Source organism: Rattus rattus, chromosome 11 (genome assembly GCF_011064425.1).
Source record: "Rattus rattus isolate New Zealand chromosome 11, Rrattus_CSIRO_v1, whole genome shotgun sequence".
NCBI lineage: Eukaryota > Metazoa > Chordata > Mammalia > Rodentia > Muridae > Rattus > Rattus rattus.
This window is the reverse complement of record NC_046164.1, coordinates 90,855,493-90,878,007: the sequence shown is the minus strand read 5'-3', so window position 1 is coordinate 90,878,007 and position 22,515 is coordinate 90,855,493. Positions and strand designations below refer to the sequence as shown.

Below are 22,515 nucleotides of genomic sequence, written 5' to 3'. Positions count from 1 at the left end.
CCCAAGGGCCCAAGTTAGTTGACTCTGTGGGTATTTCTGTGGCGTTCCTATCCCTGTCAGGACCTACAATCCTTCCTTCTGTTTTTCCATAAGTGTCCCCGGGTTCTAGCCACTGTTTGGCGGTGGGTGCCTTCATCTGTCTGTGTCGGTCGCCGTGTGAAGCCTCTCATAGGACAGTCATGCTAGATTTCTGTCTGCAAATAGAACAGTATCATTAATAGTGTCAGGGATTGGTGCTTGCCCATTGCATAGGTCTCAATTTGGGCCACTTATTACTTGGCCACTCTCTCAGTCTTGGCTCCAACCCCTGTGCCTGCATTTCTTGTAGACATGATAAATTTTGGGCCAAAAGCTTTGTGGATAGGTCAGTGTCCCTATAGCTCCACTGGGATTGCTGCCTAGGTACAGGAGGTGTCCTCCTCAGGTTCCATATACCCAATTCTGTGAGTCACAGTTAAGGACATCCCCATTCTTGAGAACCTCCTTTATCTTTTTCTGGAGATGTCCCCTACTTCCTCACTCCTGTCAGTTGCAGACTTTCATTCATTCTCATGGCCATCTAGCCAAGAATTCAATTTTTAAAATTCATATTCTGTAGGTCAGCAAAGAAGTATTGGGTTTTATCATTAAACCACCACTTTACTTGCTCAAAAAAGCATTGCCTGACTTCCAGGGCTTTCTGGTGTTGTATTTTATTCTACCCAGATACCCTCCTTCTCCAAATACGCATTAATGTGTTGATGGAGAAAAATATTAACTTATTTACTTTTTCCACATGCTACTGTGAAATTCACGATAGAGGCGACTTTATCTCCGCTTCCAACCTAGCTCCAATCACAGTTATTTCACCATAGAAGGTGCCCTGTGAAACTGATCAAAAGCCAGCCAGCCAGCCAGCCAGCCAGCCAGCCAGCCAGCAAACAGGGAATTCTGTTACCGAAGTCAAAAATTCAGAAGGAATTTTTGCAAGCAGATATTCCATTATAAACTCCAGGATGAATACTTTAATTTTTTTTCCTTGTAAAGTGGGCAGCCTGAATATGCTTTTCTTTTAATTAAATTATTTTTTCCTGGGCATGCTGTGATACTTTCTTTACTACAAAACTTCAGTCAGACAGGGGAAGTAATTCTGGTGAGAATAGACGCCTAGTTTTGTAGATATTCTTTGCTTCTAAGGAAGAGTCTATTGTTTTTTTTTTTCTTTAATAAAAGTGAAAAATTTGCCAGCTATTATATTCCCAATTACTGAAGCATGTTTCTGACTTAAACCCACATGTCATCCTGAATTTAATTTAGTGATGTATTGAAGATAGTTGAAGGGTGCAATGTCCTGTGCTGGTATGGGTGTGCACATACCTAAGTAATTAATTAGGAGTATAAATACTTGCTTTAAATAAAACTGCTATCTTTTTAACACTGGAGGAAGATTTCCTGATTAAAAGCAGTGATATAACTGTTGTATCTTAAGGGCCTTTACTTGCTTCGTAGGCTGTGATGACACTTGGAAACCACTGCAGGAAGGGAAAAGACGGCAAAATTCTCACGCCTAACAAAACTACCACAAAATTACATTTTCACATGTCTGAAGGAAATAAGAGAAAAAAAAAACAAACAAAAAAGAAAGCACAATGCTATTCATTTCTGACTTGGATTCTTCAGCAGCAGAATAAAGGTGACTAATGAACAGGATTACACAACCATCTTCTGCAGTTTCTCCAGTAATTACCAGCGGGAGCCATTTGTGTAGAGTAGCGTGTCGGGGGTGGGTGACTGAAAAACACAGCAGTAAGAGGAGAAATACCAAGATGGAGACTCACTGAGAAAGCATTCCGAAGACCGGAGAGGAGAACAAAAGTTTCTGTGGAAAAGCAGCAGAAGACAGTGGTTTTGAAGAGACTGAACTGAGCCGAAGGATGTGGGGTAGACTGCTGGAGTCCATGGAGGATTGAGCGCACAAGTGGAATTTTGAATTGGATATACATATGAGAGGAATTGATTGAGGATACGGGAGTAGGATGTAGTATTTCAGAATTATAGCTATGAGGAAATGGACAGGGCCATTGTCCACAGGCAGTGATGTACTGACCTGGCATAAGAATGAGCTCATCATGGCCATGGTTGACAGCTTGGAGTATTGCATCAGCCTCTGCAGGTCTTTCTCTTCCTTTTCCTGTTTCCTTGTTGTAAGACTTCTCCCAACAATGCACACATGCAGTTTTCTGAAATTGTCACACACACACACACACACACACACACACACACACACCCCCCCACATGCCCACAAAACATCCATGCATGCACATAGTCACACAACCAGAAACAATGGTTACAAGTAGATTTTGATTCAAATGGTGGGACTTTATGAAATAGAGACTATAATTAGAGAAATAATCAATTTGTATAGCCAGAAAGTCTGAGATATGGAAAGAAGACTAGTTACTAGGAATGTGGCCATCAGGAATATAAGTCAGAAAGTCAGCAGTGAGGTGGATGATTAACCTGTAGGTTAGCCTGGGCTAGGTGGATAATTAACTTGTGGTTTAGCCTGGGCTGGGTAGCTTGTTAATTTGTGGCCCAGGGGCAAAACAAGCTCTAAGTAGGAATGCATGAATGTATGATCTCTACTTTTCCATAATTTTTGAACTAGCTGAGAATGTTTGATATTGGGAGATTGATTCAAATTCTCAGTTTTTTAGAGTAGTTTGAAATTTTTAGCACATATCTCTTAATAGTTATATCTGGGAAACGCACAAGAGGGAAGGAGCCACTATCCCTTCAGACAGATCACAGAGTCCGTAGTTTGTCACAGGCCAGCACAGTTTGTATGTATGTATGGCAGCCACACTGCTCTCTAAGCGTCATGGTCTGCACGGAGGTTAGAGGCGTATTCTCCATACTGAGCTTTATCAAATCTATGAAAGTATCAACATCATTTCCCTTCTCATTTCAGATATTTTGTTTTGAGTGTGGTATAAATAGCAATCTCTCTCTCTCTCTCTCTCTCTCTCTCTCTCTCTCTCTCTCTCTCATAAAACATAATAGATAATTCAAAGCAGGAAGAAAGCACTAAGCTTTTAAAAATGATTTTAGGTTACTTATGGCAGAGATATTTTATACTAATAATCACATGTTTAGATGACTTAATACATCATATTGCTTTTGAAGGTGGCTAAGTACTGTGATATCATTATAGATACATGTTCTTCTTCAAAAGGCATAATGCTCAACACTGTATATATACATACATATATTTACATATAAATACTTTCTATACATTCATATTTTGTAAACAGCCATGTTTAACAGCAAGAACACAGAAACAAATACATTTGCCTTAATAATTAAAAGAGAACTTTGACTCTTAAAATTTCCCATGTACCCCAATAACATCTTGTCTCTTACTGGTAAAAATATGTTCACAGTATACTACACTTTATTAGTAATGCTAACTCTGGTATAGATGTCTTTAAAAATAATATAGAGGTTTTGGAATGGAATGAGATCCAGATGCAATCCTGTGGAGAATCTTAGGCAAGTACTAAATAAAAGAAGTAAGCTTTTCAGTCTTATTTACCTGTCTGTGTCTAAAAAACACACACATTTTAAGGCCCTGTTATGATACTGTTACTGTTATGATAGTTATTGTTTTTATACTCACTAAAGGTTCAGATAAAGATCTATATGATATATGGAGATGTTCTGACCTGTTGGCATTGCTCTATTAAAGAGAAGAAAAGTAGTGAAAGAATTTTTCCTGAGAAAAGGGTGTTATATGCATATATAACCACTTTTGTTTTCCTGAAGGAAGGCTGTTATATGCATAGCAATTATAAATGAGCCCTGAGAAGCTGTGAGCTATATACAGCAGACAGTTGAGTAAATGTGGTCAATATTAAGATTGCCACAATTGACTCAAGTGGGTAAAATTGATTTCTTCAAGCCCATAACGCATTGTGAGTGTGCATTTAACCTAACCATATCCCTACAGTGGAGTTAGTAATCCTGTGCAACTCAGATTTTCTGCCTCTTATCCAGCTAATGGTGCAGAGTGTAGGAGTGACCCTGTTGTGTAAGAGCTCACGATGCACATGCATTCTGTAAATACTAAAGAAAAAAAACCTGAATCCTACTGGGGCTTTAGACTTTCAGATGAACTCACTGTTGTCCTTAGAAATGATCCTATGTGGTGTGTAATATGTAATCTGTACTATGTTGTATATAATGTGTTTGGCAGTCAGTCTTTTTCCCCTTGTTTTCTAGAATTGAGGAGGCACCGAAAGCCCCACAACCTCTCTCTTTGTCACACTGGAAATTTGGCAGTTTATTGACTTTCTTTTCCCACTCCTGTTGACCTGTCATCCCTCTTGCTTCTGATTTCCTAATCACACTAGCTCCCATATGAGCTTCTGTCTGGCTATGGCTACATCCCGCTGAGCTTGTTGATGTTACGTCATTTCTACAGAGCTAGTTTACCAATAGCTTCTCTAGTTTGCATAAGAGCAGTGTTGGTATTTTTAATTAGCCCCCTTCACACTGCAGCAAGTCACAGACTCACAGGGTGTTAGAGCTGAAGGAACCTTTGCATCCTAGCTTGGCATTCAGAAGCTTCTGGTCCCCTGGAAATACTGAGTTTGATTGGTATGGTTGTTTTTCAGGATATGTTTTAATGTGAACTTCTTTTAAAGAGGCATTATTCTTCTGGTTGCTATAGGCTCCTATATTCCCTAATTTTTCACAACTCCTGTTTGACATGTTGACGCAACCTGGCTAATCTCTAAAATAACTACTTAGACCTTGAATCTGTTAGGTTAAATTGTGGTAATTTTCCATTTTAAAATTTAGATTGTGGTTGACTGTTAAAAAGTCTCAATAGCTCTGTCATCTCAGTTCTCAAATAAGTAGATGTTCAAACAATAACTCTTTTGTTCAAAATAACAAAGCTACATTTTGAGTAGTTTTTACTTGAAGTGCTTGGAGACTGATGTATTACATGTTTCAGAGTCCAGTTGACTGTAGTGACTTCTGCCTACAATCCCTGTAATTTAAAGGTAGGAAGATTGCTGTGAATTCAAGGCAAGCCTGGGCTACATAGTGAGCTCAAAGCCAAACTGCACTGTAGTATGAGACTGTGCCTATAAACAAAACCAAAATTGAGCAAGAAATATTCCATAGCTTTTCAAATATGTATATACTTGCCTGGATTTTATACTAGAAATTCCTGATTGGCACAAACAGTTTAGTAAAATGAAATTATTCATGAGGACTTTAACTTTTGCAGTCTTGTCCCTAAGAATATATGTCTAAAAATAATTTATTTCATTTCTTTCCTGAGAGTAAGGCCTCATAGCTAGGATACTAATGGAAAGAATTAGACGCTAGTGTCCTACAAGAGGCCATAATTGAAGGAACAGAAGGGGAAAAGAGGAGGGTAGTATTAGAAGAGAAAGATAAAAAGAGGAGGATATGGATGGAGAAGAAGAGGAAGAAGAGGAGGAGGAGGAAGAGGAAGGGGAAGGAGGAGGAGAAGGAAGAGGAGGAAGAGGAGGAGAAGGAGAAGAAGATGAAGAAGAAGAAGAAGAAGAAGAAGAAGAAGAAGAAGAAGAAGAAGAAGAAGAAGAAGAAGAAGAAGAAGAAGAAGAAGAAGAAGAAGAAGAAGAAGAAGAAAACTTCATTTCAAATGCTAGTAGGGAGTAGAAAGATTTACAGGGTTGACAATATTGGAACTCTGACTTGAACAGAGCCAGAGACTCCTGGGAGTTGAGTGGAATTTTACTGAAAGGCTTCTTGCTTTGTAGATGAACCACTTGTTTTTATGTGGATTAATAGTCATGAGAATCAATATGTTCTAAGTAATGTAAGTGAATTTTAACATTCTTGCATTTAACAGATTCTCAGAGTGAACCATATTTAATGATCAGCCCCAAATTGGAAATAGATATTTATTGCAAGGCTCTAAGTTATGAGTTCCCTTTGTAATTGAGTTGGGACAAAGATATGATTACAGTTTGTTCATTATATGCACTATGGCTTAAATAATGCCTCTGCAATGCATGCATGTATATGAAACCACATCTCTGTGTCTAATGAAAACAAACTTCTGTCCTTTTCATTCTGGGTATTGGGAAAATGGGTTCTCAGATTGATTCTGGCAGTTAATAAAAGTAAAGAGTTATAATATTGCATTTGCTCTAAAAATTAGAAGAAACAGAGCTACTTAATTACAAGTGACTCTTTCTCAGCTTTATATTCCTTTGCCAGTCGCACAATCAATAGGAATTATTTTCTTATCTTTCTAGTACTAAACATGCCAAGAAAACAATGGCCATGCCTAGTATTTTAACACTAATAATTTGCAGTTATGTTTTCAATGATAAAAGTTAACAGAGACTGCAAGGGTTCATATGCCCCTAGAAGCTATCTTGCCTCTTTATTTTCTGAAAAATTCATGAGCTAAGCCTGGTATTATTCTGTTTTCAGAGATGCTGCTGTTGAGATTTGCTAAGACATTATATGCACTATCAGTGCCTGTCATGGAGGGGCTTGGGACACAGAAGATGGCCAGTGTACAGTTCTTAATGCTGCCTGTTCCAGCTGCTGCAAGTTCTTAGGCTCCAGGGAAATGGTCACCACGAGGCCATCTCAGACACCCACTGTCTTACTGTCCTGCTCCTGTGGGTCATGGCTCTCTGGCTTCCATTATCCAAAGAAATACTACATTTTGAAAAAGGGACACGGAGAGATGTATGTGAGAACTGGTGGTACGATTGTCCAAAGGTGACACTCTCGATGACCTGCTGGAGAGAGACTCTGCCATTGTATTGTGGAATGTCAAGTCACACTGGCAAGAGAAACACCAGTTCACTGAACTTCTTCTGTCTAGAAGGAGGCTCTGTTTTTGTTTCTCCGGATTCATATGTGGTTTCTTATTCACTTTGGTAAGGAGTATGACTCCTCACTATTGAGGAATTAACTTTCAACTTTCGGGATGGTGATACGAACATATTTGCATGAAGATGGCTCATTTAGAAACAATATCCTTCAGGGTTTTCATATCAGCAGATTCTCTCTCTCTCTCTCTCTCTCTCTCTCTCTCTCTCTCTCTCTCTCTCTCTCTCTCTCTCTCTCTCTCATAGTGGGAGGAGAATGGTTCTGCAATGGGCTGCTCACTGAAGGCTGAACATGACTTTCTCACTTGCCATCCTCCTCATTTCCAAAATAGGAGCTTTAAAGTGTCTGGAGGGCAGCGTTGGGTGAAGCCATGGGAGGATCTGCTTTCCTTTGTCAGATAATCCGCACTATTTTGTGTTATTTTTTTATATTCGCACAAACTTAGTGTTTACAAGTGAATAATGAAAAAAAAATTTTATTGTTTGCTAAATTTTAACAACTGTTATCTACTTTACTACCATTGATACCAGCATTTAATTTGAGTGGAAACACAAGAGACAAAAATACATTAATTAGCTACATAAGATGGTCATGTAGAAAGTAGTATTTGGACATCATGTGGACAAATGATTTATTTTTTTCTAGATGTCAAAAATGAGGATACTAGAACTTATGAAGAAAAATGAAACTTAGTGGGCATTACAGGTTTGAAGTCAGAGAAATTCTTTGCTGATATTTCAAGAATGAGAAGTTAGGAGAGCCCTCATGAAGAACAACTCTCAAAGGTTGTCTCCCTCTGGCCTCTTGGTAGTGATGAAATGACCTCGCTTGAGTCCACTATACTTTTCGATACTGAGGTGCCCGTGTAAGAAGTCCATTTTGTCTGTCACAGACCAATATTTTTTTAAAATACTCAGTGTTTTAGGTGCAATTCAGACTGTAATAGAGAGACTCAACCCTCAATGAAGTTGCAATCTGAAGGCAATCCACCCGTCAGTGGTACAATGTTCTATGCATGGTGCCTTCCTGTAGCCCATCAGAGCAAGGTTGCTTATGGTTTGGGGCCTATTTAGTGGAAATCTTGCCCTGAATTGTTTGCTTTGGGGCCAACTTGCAGAAGAGCAGTGTCTTTCCCCAAATATCTTTCTGATTTAATATATCCATTTATGTTGCCTTAGACCAAAACGTGTTTTCTTTCTGTTGTTCTTACACATGTTTGTATTCAGAAAGATGACCGTTTACCAATGCCTGTCAGGACCACAGATTCACTCAAGGGTAAACCCAAAGTGAAAAGTTTCCAATGAAGATACTGTGGTGAGTGAGACCATCAGCCCACTGTACAGGCCTCCTGTCTTGCTCAGCAGAATCAAATGTTGGTGTTTCATTCCATGGTTCTTGAGCTAGGTCCCTGCAGCATCTGACATGGTACACAGACAGGATTTGTCATTTTATTCTCTGGGAGAATCCCCGTGAACGACCATGACGTGGATTTCTGGTCCCTGAGACTAAGCAGATAGATAGCTTATTTGTACCTATGGGAAGCTAAGGGCTATTAATGTTATTGGACAATGGGCTCCTTAGTCAGAGCATTTTGAGATTATTTTTTGGCCTTGGCCATGGAACTAAATAAGTAGGCAAAAGAAGATTCATTTATATTAGTTCTTGCAACTCAAAGGGTAACTTTGAAACTATATGTTAGTTTCTATTATCTTTTCTTTAAAAAAAAACTTATACTTACAACATGGCAGTTTTCAAATAGAACATACACAAATACGCACAAACATTCAAATAAAACACTCACGCATGCGCGCACACACACACACACACACACACACACACACACACACACACTAAAATCAGAGTGCAGGATGTGTCACAAAGAGACCTATAGTAAGCCAGGCATGGTAGCTCACAAGAACTAGGCAAACTGAGTACTAGGAAGGCTAAAGCAGGAGGATCCAGAGTTTGAGGTCACCCTGGGATGTTTAAAAACTCTGTCTCATGATAAATGGACAATAATAACATCATCAAACAAGTAACTAGACCATTAGCATCCTATCCTATTATTTAGTCTATAGCATTGAGCTAACTTACACTTCTCCTATTGTACATTCATAGATGATAGAATTTTGATATTTATTTGTTGTATAGAGACAATAAGCTTTTTGTTGTGGTTTGCCCTGGAGTTATCTGGATTTTGATGCTAATTCTGCTGCCCAAGGATGGCTGCCTAGTCATGTACTCAAGACTCAGGTGACTTCATCAGAGCCTTATCCCCGTTTAATTTGTAAAATACAGGTGAGGACCGGTACAGGATAGAACGAGACCTGTCATTGGACGAGAAGGAAGGATGGACGGGAGAAAAGTTTGAGGGAAGAGGAGGAGAGAAGAGGAGACAGCAGAGTAGCCAGCCGCGGGACAATATGGAAGCTGACGTTACGATTCCATGCTGTACCTTTACAGGTTATTATGAATGTTCTTAAGGGATGGATGTGTACAGGGCTTTGTATGTTTAGGTGGTCAATTATATCTTATCAATTGGATCAAAGGTTATTGTGTTGTGTCTTCTTTCATGTAATGATTTAAGAGTGACAGTGTGCGGTGGTTAGAGACACTAGGCCGCCACGGAATTGGGATGTGTGCTTCTGGCAAGATACCTACCAGACACCTTGGTGCACTGTGAGGGGATCTAGTGGGGGGAGAAAGACAGCCCATTTAATATAATTTTACAACAACAAGCTTTAGATTGTTTTGCATATTTCACAATAGCAACTGATAGTTAATTTTTTTTTTTAAATGTCTTTTTTAAAGAAACATCTGTGTGTTTTGCCTGAACGTATATGTGCAAGTATGTATGTGTACCACATGCATACAATACGATGTTCTTAGAGACCAGAGGAAGGCAGGTTTTGGTCCCCTAGGACTCAAGTCACAGATGGTATCGAGCTGCTGTCTTAAGCAGTGGGAACTGAACCTGAGTCAGCTGGAACTTCAGCCAGTGCTCTAACCACTGAGTGGTCTTTCCTCCTCAACTGGCAGTCAGTATTTCAAAGATATTTTAGCCAGCTGGAGAAATAGTTCAATAATCAGGAGCAGATACTGCTCTTGAAGAGGACCTGGATAGTGTTCCCAGCACTTACAAGATTGTTTCCAACCACGTATAACTCCAGTTCCAGGGGAATTGATGCCCTCTTCTGGCCGCTGCTGGTATTTCATGAACATGGTGCACATACATACTCAGGGACCCACAAGCTTAAAACATATAAATCTCAAACAATTATTTTAGCTTAGACATTAATTTTCTACTCTTATTTTTTCATATGCTAAAGTGTAGGGTTTTTTTTTTAAAGAAACTAAAAACACAAGTCTATCCCCCAGATATAAAGGAGTGATTTTCATGTACGTTAGGATAGAGGCTTCCATTCTTCAATATGAGGTAGTGATGGTGTTAAATACTAAGTTTACCGGGTGCACTTATGCAGTGGTAGAAGCCATAACACTCGTTCTGTGTCAGTGTGTTTGTTTAACTGCTGGAGGTTATCCCAGTGGCAAGTTCATCCTTATTTGATAATAATGAAACATAAGTTTTATGTGTTTGCTTGAGTAAGATTGCCATCTGGTAAATAATATGTTTTGTGAGTGTTTATGACAATCATGGTTTAAGCCAAAATTGACTTATCATGATTGCCGCAAATAACACTTGAGTGTCCTAACTGGTTTGATTTTTTTTTTCTTTGTTGAATTGAGAAAATGTATTTTACGAAGCTTCCTGCATTTATTTTTAAAGTATTTCGTGGGTTTTAAAGCCTGAGTTTTCAAAAGCAATAATTACAGCTGATTACTCTCTCCATATAGTACTTTTGTGGGAAAGTAGAACAAAAAGAGATTGTTTATATAGCATCCTAGCATTGTGTGTATGTGAAATATGGAGATGTGTGTGTGTGTGTGTGTGTATGTATTTTCAACAAGTTAAAAATCTATTACTTTATGAATTGAATATCTCTAAACATCTTTACTTTGGCAGAACACTATTAAGAAAATAAGGCCAGGATTGTATTATATGGTTAATTTTTTTTTTTCGAATAGTGAGAGCATTAAAAGCACTTTTGGAAATGGCGAACCCATTATCTCTCCTTACAAATGAGCAATTGAACATAAACCTGGGATTGTCTTTTCTCCATGTCACATGTAAACAGATTTTCTAGTTTACAGGGATTGATTTCAACATATTAGTCCAACCTGAAAAATCAAGTGATAGTCAATGACTGGTTCCTGAATGCCAATTAACACCCTGAATTGATTGCTTTGCATAAATAAAAAAAAAAAAAAGGAAAGAAAAAAAAAAAAGAAGCTGAGGAGATAATTATTCAGATTAGAAGACTGGGATGAGTCTAGAAAGGGGTGATAATTCGGTCAACTCTGCTCATCAGACCATGAGTGGATCATTTCCGTTGTGCTCCAGGTCAATGCTGTGTGTGCCACTTGGCTGCATCATCTCTCTGGCTTTCAGTAGTGTACACTGAAAGCATGGCTAAAGGGATCCAAGGTTATAATCAGACCTAAACAGAGCCATGCCCTGTTACTCAAAATGTCCTTTATATGTAATAAAACACTAAAATGTGTTCATTAAGCCAGCCTTCATAAAAACGTGCTCGACACCTGTAGATGCTTCTCAAAGGCGTTTCTCTTCATCCCTTTAGGGTGTTGCGTCCCACAGTTCTTCTCCCAGACACACGGTGGGATTACAAACCTTTGCTTTTCGTCGCTAGCCGTACACACAGTTTTGTTCCCAGTACTGAGCTGATGGTGCTTCCACAGTCTTTGGAGTCCACTCCTCTCAAGATGACTGTGAGTGGGCTGCCTCAGTACGACAGGAGTAAATGCTAATTTGCATGCGGCCGAATCCACACTGCCCACCTCAGAATGCCCCACAGGACAACCGATGGTGTTCAGGAATGCATGCTTAGGTAGCAAATGATAAAAGAGGCACAGGTTTGGGTTCCTGACGGGTAAAGCCGTGGTACTCATGAAGGTGAGAGCAGCCAGGAGGCTTCTACCCTTTACCCTGGAAGGATGACTGCTGTCCATCTTCCTGTCAGTTACTTACATGGACGCTTTTAGGCACAGTTCAATGTATCATGACACTTCCAAGTTTTTCCTTTGATCTCCCCCCCCCTCTGCACGCATGCGTGCGTGCGTGCGTGCGTGCGTGCGTGCCTGTGTGTGTGTGTTTTCACTGTGGCAGAAGAGCACACAGGCCTACAACTTAGAGTTCTCCTGCCTAACCTTCCTGGAAGCTGAGATTGGGGTGTTTAGAAAGGATGACTTTTGTCTCAAACATGGTTAAGAGACCATGAATCCATCCTTATACATGTGTTATATTCTTAAATTCCCAAGAATTGTCAATAAGCATCAAGATCTTAACATTATTCATTAAACTGATTCATGAATTGTACTTACTGGCTCCACACTAGAGAAATAAATAAAGGAACCACGTGTTGGTGCTCACACCTTCAAGCCCAGTGCTTGGGAAACAGAGACAGGAAAGTTCTCCGTGAGTTTTAGGCTAACCTGGTCTATATAGCAAGTTCCAAGCCAGCCAAGACTACAAAGTGAGACCGTATCTGAAAACAGTCAAACAAATAGGGAGAGGAGGGGGAAGAAAATCAGATGTGCACAAAGTGATAAGACTTTCTGTTTTCAAAAAGGTGATACAATTATGTGAAATGTTAAAAATACATGCCAAGGTTTCAATCTTTATTTATTAAAACCTCCAGTCTAATATACTAGTCTTTTAAAGTTTTCTATTTATGTTATTTTTTCCAAAGAGTCTTTTATTTGTTCGTTTGGAAACTGAAATTGAGTCAGGATCTTGTGTGTGTGTGTGTGTGTGTGTGTGTGTGTGTGTGTGTGTGTGTGTGCATGTGCACACGCACACTTAAATCTAACAATTACGTTCATATTTACTAATTTTCCAGATTTTTGCTAGGTTTTGTGTTGGTCTAACTGTGCCTTTAAGTACATTCAGGGCACTGATAGTATTTCCAAAGAAACCCATCATTTCTACATAGCTGAACCAGGTACTTTGCCAATGGGGATATAAATATTTGCATGCCCGATAGAATCAACTTTTTGTGTTACACGTTGTACAGCATCTGCCGCATCATGGGTAAGCCCCCGAAAACTCATATATTAACTAAGAGAAATGATAGACATTTTGCTTCTGTTGACAGAAGTTTTACAAAGTGGCTTCACTTTCTGAGATAAAAGACATTCATGTTTTTCTAAGGTAAATGTAATTGTTTTTTTTAAAAAAAAAAAAACTGTCCCAAATGGTGCTTTTAAAAAATGTTTGATGTTAGAGGAAATGTGTGTAGAAAAGACAATAATAGAAAAATGATACAATGTAGCATATTGAATTTTCAAACCATCTAGTTTTTTGAAACATAAAAATAAATCTTGTCTTCTCACTCTAAAGGTGCGTCAGAATTTACTTTTAAAAGATCTTAACGTTCCTTATTGCTCACATTTTTCTGTCGATTCAATACTTCTGCAATGTGCTAAACTCTTTGATCTGTAGCAAATTGAGGGTTATTTGTATTTGAAGGAATTTTTAAAACTGATTTCTCAACTTTTAAAATTTATCGATTTTGACATAAATCTATACAAAATCCATTTTGTTTTGCTTGCTTGGATAGCACTACTATGATAACGGCACCTGGGAGCCACAGAGAGGTCACCCTTACAGATCCAGGGAATGGACTTAAAGCAGCTATGCTGCCCTGAGCATCAGTAGCAGAGCGGTTCCAGAAATATATGCTATGTCTCCTTCCCAGTGGTATTCCACGGAAAATCTCCGGGAGGTGGGGTGTATGGGCCAAAACTGGTCACAAATCAATCCTGTTATATGAGTTGCTCTTTATAAAGATACAGAAAAACTATCCTGCCCTACTTACAACATTGATCTAGGAAATAATTAATATCTCAGACAATACTATTTTCTAGAAAACATTACTCAATAAGTAGCAGATGTTGTTAGTAACCTGAATGTAAAGTCATAATAAATCAAGAGCTTTTGGAGGAGAAAATAATATGAAGGCAACGTGGCTTATTCGGTTTTTGGCCGGGTGAGGTGTGTCCTGGTGATTACTATGCCAGGACCTTGGCATAGTAAGTGCAAGCTCTATTTTTGGTTATTTCTTCTTTTACTCCTTGAGATGAAATTTCAGCTTTAGAATGACCCACAAGTCAATGTAGTTTTCTGATACTGTTAGGCTCCAGGAGGAGAAGGTACTAATGTTGCCTCTGTGACTCATAATGGCTTTCCTTTAATCAGAGGGTTCTTAAACTCTGTGTCTCAGTTTCCTCTTCTGCAAAGCTCAGGCTTTGGACAGATTCTACTGCTGACCCATCTTTATAATTTTATCTGAAGCATGAATCTTATTTTACTTCTATCGGGGAATGTTCTATTTGAAATTTCTTTAGATCACAAATTCTAATAAAATGTTCAAGCATATAAGGTATAAAAAAGACGATCTTTAAGAAAGCATATGCATTTGTGTGTTGTGGAGGTGGGGGTGGTAGCATCAGAGGAACAAAGAACATCTAGACATCTAATATATTTTAAGAGGGAACTATAAAACCCACTTTGGCCAATTCATGGGTATCAAATATACATACATGTATATATATGTATACATATATATGTATATATATACACATAATTAAAATGCAAGAAGTTTAATTTAGCAAAACAAAGCAACAGTAACAATAAGTAAAAGAAACAACAACCAGCACAATAACAACCATAGCTATCCAAGGTAGATATATGATTATTCTCTACACCAAAAAACTGGTTCTGATGTGGAGAACTGAAGCTGTTGTGTTCTCTATTGGGAGTTGCTTATGAAGATAAACATACACTCACTCTCTTCCTAGCCATACCACCCCCTTAGTATTTACCCAAAACATAAAAAATGGCACCCCCACTAAAAGCCTTATTTGTAACAGTTTCGGTTACAAATGACCCAGACTAAATTCAACTCAGATATTGAACAATAAGGTCCCAATTTGGAGATATTCACAGAGTGACACGATACTCAGAACTGTGAGGAAAAGGACCGTGACAGTGCAAGTAACCTGACAAAGCTCAGAAATTATGTTAAGTGAGCAGTGTAAGTTCATGATGCCATTACCAGCATTAGAGAACAAACTCAAACATGGTTGGATGGTGATTGAGTAGGACCAAGGACAACCTTTCAGAGTGACAAGAGTGATCTATATCTTGATTAGGGTCTTTAAAATATCATCGGGAATAAATGGAATGTTCATTTATCCAAACATATTATATGGCCCTCTTAAGATCTCTGCATTTAGCCTCATGGAAATCTTACCTATTGAATAGGGGGGAAAAAGAAGATGGAGAATGTTGGAGCTTTTCTAGTAAGTGGAAAAGTTGACAATGGGGGAGTAAGTTTTTACCCGATGGAAGAGAGTAAAGATGTTAGTGGTTTATGGGCACAACTGTAGATATTATTTCCAGCGATGCCTGGAAGAGCAGAATTCACTTAGTCCTCGGGTTCTAAGTTTAGGCAAAGCAGCTGTCTGTATTTCTCTCACTTTGCCCTTCAAGCTGATAAACGAACAAACAATAAACGAAAATAAGTGTCCTTCCAATTCTTCTTCTTGGTTCTGGAGTCTCAGATAAATATAAGTACATCCTCAGTTGGGAAAATAGAAGACATTTTCTAGGAGGCCAAGTGCTATCGCACATTTCGTTTCTATACCTAAGACTCAACAAGGAGACAGTCACAGAAAACAAAAGGGTGGAAAGTTGCCATGTCCGAGAGCAGGAAGTAACTGAGATGCCTTTTCAAACATGGTCATCCACAGAGCCTAATTATTCACCCATCCCTCTTGCATTTTTATTTTATTTTATTTCATTTTATTTTTGGAGGGGAGAAGCAGAGCAGAGTTTCAATTGTGTGCGAATTATGCAGCTAGGAAAGGGAGCCCTGGTTAGCACGCTCTGCTAAGGTGCATGTGTTCTGAGCACAGAGACCCCGAGTGATCAGCCCATTCTATTATCATTGGGGTGGGAGGTGGGTGGGGAAGCTCATTTGTAACTGATGGGTCAGCTCGAAACAGATTTTTGACTCCAGGTTATGATATGTATTTTTCTCATTGCTAATCAATTCAGTAAACTGAATCAGATTTCACATAATGTAGCTTCACCAAACACAAAATCGCTTTGTATTCTATCTTGATTAATCTGCTATAAATCAGCCTGAAAACTCCATTTTGATATAGATTAAAAAATACCTCCACAAGTCAACTTCAGACTAGTAAATTAATTGTTCATGTACAGAGCGACTTGGGTGATTGATAGAGTTGCTTTAAAACGTAGCACAGTATTTTAAAGGAATAGTTTTAAAAAAATTCTTGTGGAGAGAAAGGCTCTAAGTTTTTGCTACTACTCCACTTTTGCATTTGAGATGCTTTGCTGGGAGGAGCTTTTGACTCACATATTACGGCTTAAACTCCCAGTGAAGCCATGCACATCTCACAGAAGCATAACCTATTCATTAAAGAGGCATTTAGACAAAATCACCCTCTCTACATATTTGAAAGCCTGTCATACAGAAGGAGAGGGTTTCCCAAAATGGTTAGAGTTGGCAAACTCTCTAAGTAGTATAGACGAAGCATGCGTGCAAGCAAGGAGACTGTAAAGTGTAGAGAGCGGTGACAGATGACTCTCGTGCAAGATGTTTGTCTCCAAGGTTGTTCCCGACCTGTGAGGTTTGATCAGAAATGCTGCAGAGAGAATGCAAGGGTGTCTGAAAAATTGAACCACACACCCCTGTGCTCCTTAGCAACCAACAGACTGTGTTTAAGTGGAAAACATCAGTATTTTTAAATGGCAAGTTACTTTAAAAATAGGAATCCACAGGACAGTTTTACCATTGCTGCAGAGTTATGGCAGGTGCTTAAAGAGGAGATGGGATTAGATACGCTGTTCCCAATATGTGAAATTCTTGACAAGATAGGTAATTGGGGCTTTTATTCAATAGCTTCGGGAACCCTAACTTGTCTCATGACATGATCCACCCCAATTTTGTATAATTCTAATTGTTAATAATTTTTCTTGTACCAGATCAGCCCTTCACAAATGTCATTCGAAGACCTTGAGTAACTCAGAAACTCTTTCAGGGACCTTCATGGTCAAAACTGTTTTTCTAACACCACGCACATCATTTGTCTTTTTTCATTCGCAGCTTGAACAAAAATACACTGAAGTCTTCCAGAGGCTACATGACATGTGACATCTTAACAGACTGAATGTTAATGTAGATATGAGAATACAAATGTCTTTATGAAATATGACATTGAAGAGATTTCAAAAACTAAAAGCCACATTCCTTTTTTTATTAAATGGTTTAACTTGAAAACGACTCATTAGACTGTTATTCATATACACATGCTACAGATTTGTTATTTTAAAGAAATAAGAGTTTAAACGTCTTAGTTTTAACCTAAAATATTGTAAATATTAGTAGGTATAGTTCACATAAATAGAAATTAATAGGGAATGGTTCTTCTGCTCGAAGTTTACATCTACATCTGCATAAGGTGCTTCTTTCCACATCCGACTGGAGAAACTTTAAAACACTGAATACAGTCTGATAATTCCCTTTCTTAGTTTCCCTTATGCACATAACACACCAAAGCCAATTAACATGCCTGACTTTGAGTTTTCACATTATTTAAGGTTTTTTTCCTGGATGAAGTTTGATGTGTAATGTGTTATCTTAAATACAACGATTGGAATGAAACAAACTATTACAGATCATACCTTTAATAGATAAGTGGGACCATTCATTATCTGGAATATTGAAATTGTACTGCTATTCTAATCCCGAAGACTGAATTATTTAGTACAGCCCTATCATGAGGTTTTTCAGTGTATGAAGCTTATAGCTAACAAAGTCTTCTTTCTTCGTTAGGATTTTATTGTTGTGAAGAGATGCCGTGACCACAGCAACTCTTATAAAGGAAAACATTTCACTGGAGCAGGCTTACACTTCGAGGTTTAGTCCATTACGGTCATGGCAGGAAGCATCATGGCAACACAGGCAGACATGGTGTTGGAGAGGTAGCTGAGAGTTCTACATCTTGATTCACAGGCAGCAGGAAAACCTGAGCCACACGAGGCCGGGTTTGAGCTTCTGAGACCTCAAAGCCAGTGCTACAGTGACATACTTCCTTTACTCTTAACTTCCTTTACACTTAACTTCTAATGTTGTCTCTCCTTAGCCAAGGGGGCCAACCATTCAAACACATGAATCTATGCGAACCATTCATATTCAAACCACCACAGCGTCTAAGTGGGTTTTCATCGAAGCTCCCACTTCTAGGCCACATTTTCCAAATCTTTTACTTTTTCTATTTTTTTTTTTTATGTAGCTGAAGATTTTAATTCATTTGACCTCTTACATTTAGTTTCATTTTAAGAAATCTAGCTTAACTAAGATCTTTTGTATATGTGGCACATTGGCTTTTTTAGCTTGATGGTATTGGAAGATTTGACAAACATGGAATTTTGATGTCAGTAAAATCAACGATACTTCACAATGTTAAAGAAGAGTTCCTTGGGGTCTGGAGAGATGGCTCAGTGGTTAGGATCACTGGCTGCTCTTCCAGAGGACCTGGCTTCAAATCCCAGAATTCACACAGCAACTCACAGTTGTCTATAAATCCAGTTCTGAGGGATTCCACACCCTCACACGGACATATGTGCAGGCAAAGCACCGATGAACATAAGATAAATATAATTCCATCTTTTAGAAAAAGGAGAGAAGGCCTCAGTGTATCCCTCTTCTTTCTAATGAGGGCGTTTCCCCCTTTTGTATCCCAAGACGGGGTGGAACCACACTGGTGAGTTCTCTTACGATGACAGACAAACAAAATCCCTCCAGTGATGCTGAGTTTAAAAGGTTTTTGGAGTTGTCTGTATTTCCTTTTGTTCATCTTTCCATCACCTGCCTCAGCCTCTGTCTCTTTTTTTTTTTTTAATTTTTTTTATTTTATTAACTTGAGTATTTCTTATATACATTTCGAGTGTTATTCCCTTTCCCGGTTTCCGGGCAAACATCCCCTTCCCCCCTCACCTTCCTTATGGGTGTTCCCCTCCCCACCCTCCCCCCATTGCCGTCCTCCCCCCAACAGTCTAGTTCACTGGGAGTTCAGTCTTAGCAGGACCCAGGGCTTCCCCTTCCACTGGTGCTCTTACTAGGATATTCATTGCTACCTATGAGGTCAGAGTCCAGGGTCAGTCCATGTATAGTCTTTAGGTAGTGGCTTAGTCCCTGGAAGCTCTGGTTGCTTGGCATTGTTGTACATATGGGGTCTCGAGCCCTTCAAGCTCTTCCAGTTCTTTCTCTCTGATTCCTTCTTCAGGGGTCCTATTCTCAATTCAGTGGTTTGCTGCTGGCATTCGTCTATGTATTTGCTGTATTCTGGCTGTGTCTCTCAGGAGAGATCTACATCCAGCTCCTGTCGGCCTGCACTTTGTCTCCTTCTTTTTTTATATAAAGAAACACAAGAGAATCACCTTTTTGTTGTGAGTAAGCAGATAAGAGTGAACGTGGTTCACTTCCTCTGAGTAGGCTTCCTACTAGTCTTTCTTCTGCTGCCACAAACGTGGGTCTGAAGGACATCCTGGCATCCCCATGTTTCTAGTGAGCTGTATCCCCTTTCGGATTCTCAAAGCAAATGTCAGTGGTTCCTCCTCCTGAACACTTCTTCCTCCAGTGGAGAGCTGTCCCTCACAGTCCACTGCCTAAACATCCATAGACTTGACTGTCCTAAAGTCACCGCCCAGTGCATTCTGGGGGCGGTTTGGCTTTGATAACCTCTGGTCTGGATTCCTGCTTATATTTACCAGTCACACTTTGAAAACATCTTTTCTAAAGTTTACAGTCCCCATATGACAATGTTTAGGCCTTTTTTTGGTGTGTTGTCTTCTTGAACTCTGAAATAACATACTTCAGAAATATATAATGTACAAAAACTAGTAAGTCTTTGAATTTTTTATGACACTTGAATGCCATATTTATTTTCAAAATTGGTTTCTTGCTACCAAAAATACATTTGTCTTGTTTCTGGGGTAGGATGCAAATGTTTTATTTCTATGGTATGTTTGATGTTAGTACAACTTACCATGTGCTGACTGCTTTATTTGTTGACAGAATGCCAACTCTTTCAAATGGGATTTATGTCAAAGGGAAGGGATTTTATTAGTGTATCCATCCATTTAGCATTGTAACAAAACTAAGAAAAGTACAAATTGATGTTTTTAAAATTTGACCGTGAGGAAGAGAACCACCACCACCACCACCACCACCAAACATTAAGATCCAACCTCAATGAGCCAGTGGGATAATGTATCGATTCATTTGCCTGCTTTTTCAATAAGCCATATTGTGTATATATTATATACCAGACTCATCGGTAGATACCATGATTGTCAGATGCAAGATGCAGATGCAGCAAGATGAAAAACACAATTCTTTCTAGTAGAGGGGCTGGACAGAAGGCTTAATGGCTAAGAATAGTCTGTGTATAAGGATGAAGACCTGTGTTCAACTCCCCAGTACTCACATAAAAACCCAAGCATGTCTGTGTCTGTGTCCTTAACCCCCAAATTAGGGGACAGTTGTGACAGGTAGATCCCATTCACTTTCTGGCTTGTCAGCCTAGATGAAATGGCAAGTTTCCAGTTCAGTTAGAGATTCTGCCTCAAGGCAGTAAGGTAGAGAGTGATAGAAAAAGATATTCAGCATTAACATGTGCCCTCTGCATGCACTCACACGGTTTGCATCACCCTCACAATACACACACACACACACACACACACACACACACACACACACACACAGAGGCATACACACACAGGGGCAAGGTAGGGGTATTCTTTTTTTTTTTTTTTTTTTTTTTCGAGCTGGGATCAAACCAGGGCCTTGCATTTTGCTAGGGCAAGCGCTCTACCACTGAGCTAAATCCCCAACCCGGGGGTATTCTTTTTATTAGAGCCAAATAAGTAGAGCTGGAAAAATCACACATGACTCCACTCCTGAGCATTTATTTGCCTGTAGATAGAGGCAAGGTTTGGACATGAGTGAAAAAGTAGGAGTTTGAAATGTAGTGTCTGAGCTAGTGATTTTCCAATCATACTCTCTATCATTACCGACCCACCAGTGAGACGGGGGCTATGCATTCCAGGAAGCAAACAGGAAGACTAGATAGGGAGACAGTCTATTTTATATTTAGTATTTGAAAACTTTCTTGGATACCAACCATGTGAAAGATTACCAGAGAGCCATGCCGGACTGTGGCGTGTGAATGTTCGAGAGAGTACTGCAGCTTATGGCTCTGACATAGCATCAGGAGAATTGGTTCTCTAGTGATGTGCCAGGGACATGGAGTGGGGAAGCTTCAGTCCCCTTTTCACTCTTCCCATCTTTCATTCTGACAGTATTTCAAACTTAGGAAGTTCTGGGTTCAATGATGGTATACTCTGTTTCCTTTAGAATATTGTACAGAAACAGAGTATTCATGCCTGGGCTGGAAGTGAAGCTCGTGGGAGGTGAAGCAAGAGTTGCAGCCAGAGAAAGAAAGAAAATGTATAGCTTCTTTATTATATTTTGACTTTATTGTGCATAGTAACATTTGTGTAAACTTTCTGTTAACCATTTATTGAACAATTTTATAAATATATACATTTATTATAATATAAACACAATCTATATTATGCCTATATAAACTAGAGACTTCATGTTCCTATAAAAACATTTATATTTCTATATTGTTAGCAATGATTTTTTTTTTTTTTGGATTCTAAAGTCGCACATGTTGTGAACTTTAAGGGCCTGTATTTTCAAGGAAACGAAGATTTTCCATTTCAGCTTAAGCACTGAATCCTTCCATCAATGCTGAAGGGGAGGCTGTCTGAGCCCTCGCCCTGCTCATCTTCTAGGCATAATCAGGGCCCTGATGGATATTTAGGTCTTTCCAGGGCGTGCATGCACAGCTGGACTGCTCTGTTGAACATGGAATTAGTTTTAAAGACACAACAGACTAATGACAGTCTTGAAACATTTTAAACTGAACGTGTAGGTCCAATTCAACACTGGAGTTCCATCTGAAGGTTCCTGACCTTGGTGGCTAACCACATGCTTATTATGTTTCTCATATTATTTCATTTAATTCTCTGAGCACTGTGATAAAGAGAGCAATGTTGCCACGTTTAGCTGAGGAAACTTCTACATGCATCTCCGAGTTGTCCTCTGATTTGTTGAGATCGTAGCTATTAAAGGCAGAGCTCGGTCAGCTCAGACATCCTGTGCTCATGTATGTCCTGATGTCACATATACACTTCCTCAGAACACAGATTGGGTCAGAACCTGTTGTGGAGGTGAGGTTTGGGATACGAGGCAGCTTCAGGGACTTCTTACTGCCTGGATCTTTCCCGCTCACCTGTCAACAATCGCTGTGTCCCCCCAGAACTGTGTTCCGCTTCAGGAATAGTTGAGGACATCCTGATGAGCTAAAGAAAGCCTGTGAGAGGGT

General features: G+C 39.2%; 1 long non-coding RNA gene across 3 annotated transcripts in view; it reads left to right on the top strand.

Annotated features, from left to right (window-relative positions):
- The window catches only part of LOC116912903, a 214,899-nt gene that overhangs the window by 163,664 nt on the left and 28,720 nt on the right, over positions 1-22,515 (top strand). The window contains exon 1 of one of the 3 annotated variants that reach the window (XR_004389491.1): positions 6,480-6,935. The exons of the other annotated variants lie outside the window; for them this stretch is intronic. This is a non-coding gene — a long non-coding RNA (uncharacterized LOC116912903). Of the gene's footprint in view, positions 1-6,479; positions 6,936-22,515 lie in introns of those variants that run through there. 3 annotated transcript variants of the gene reach the window in all.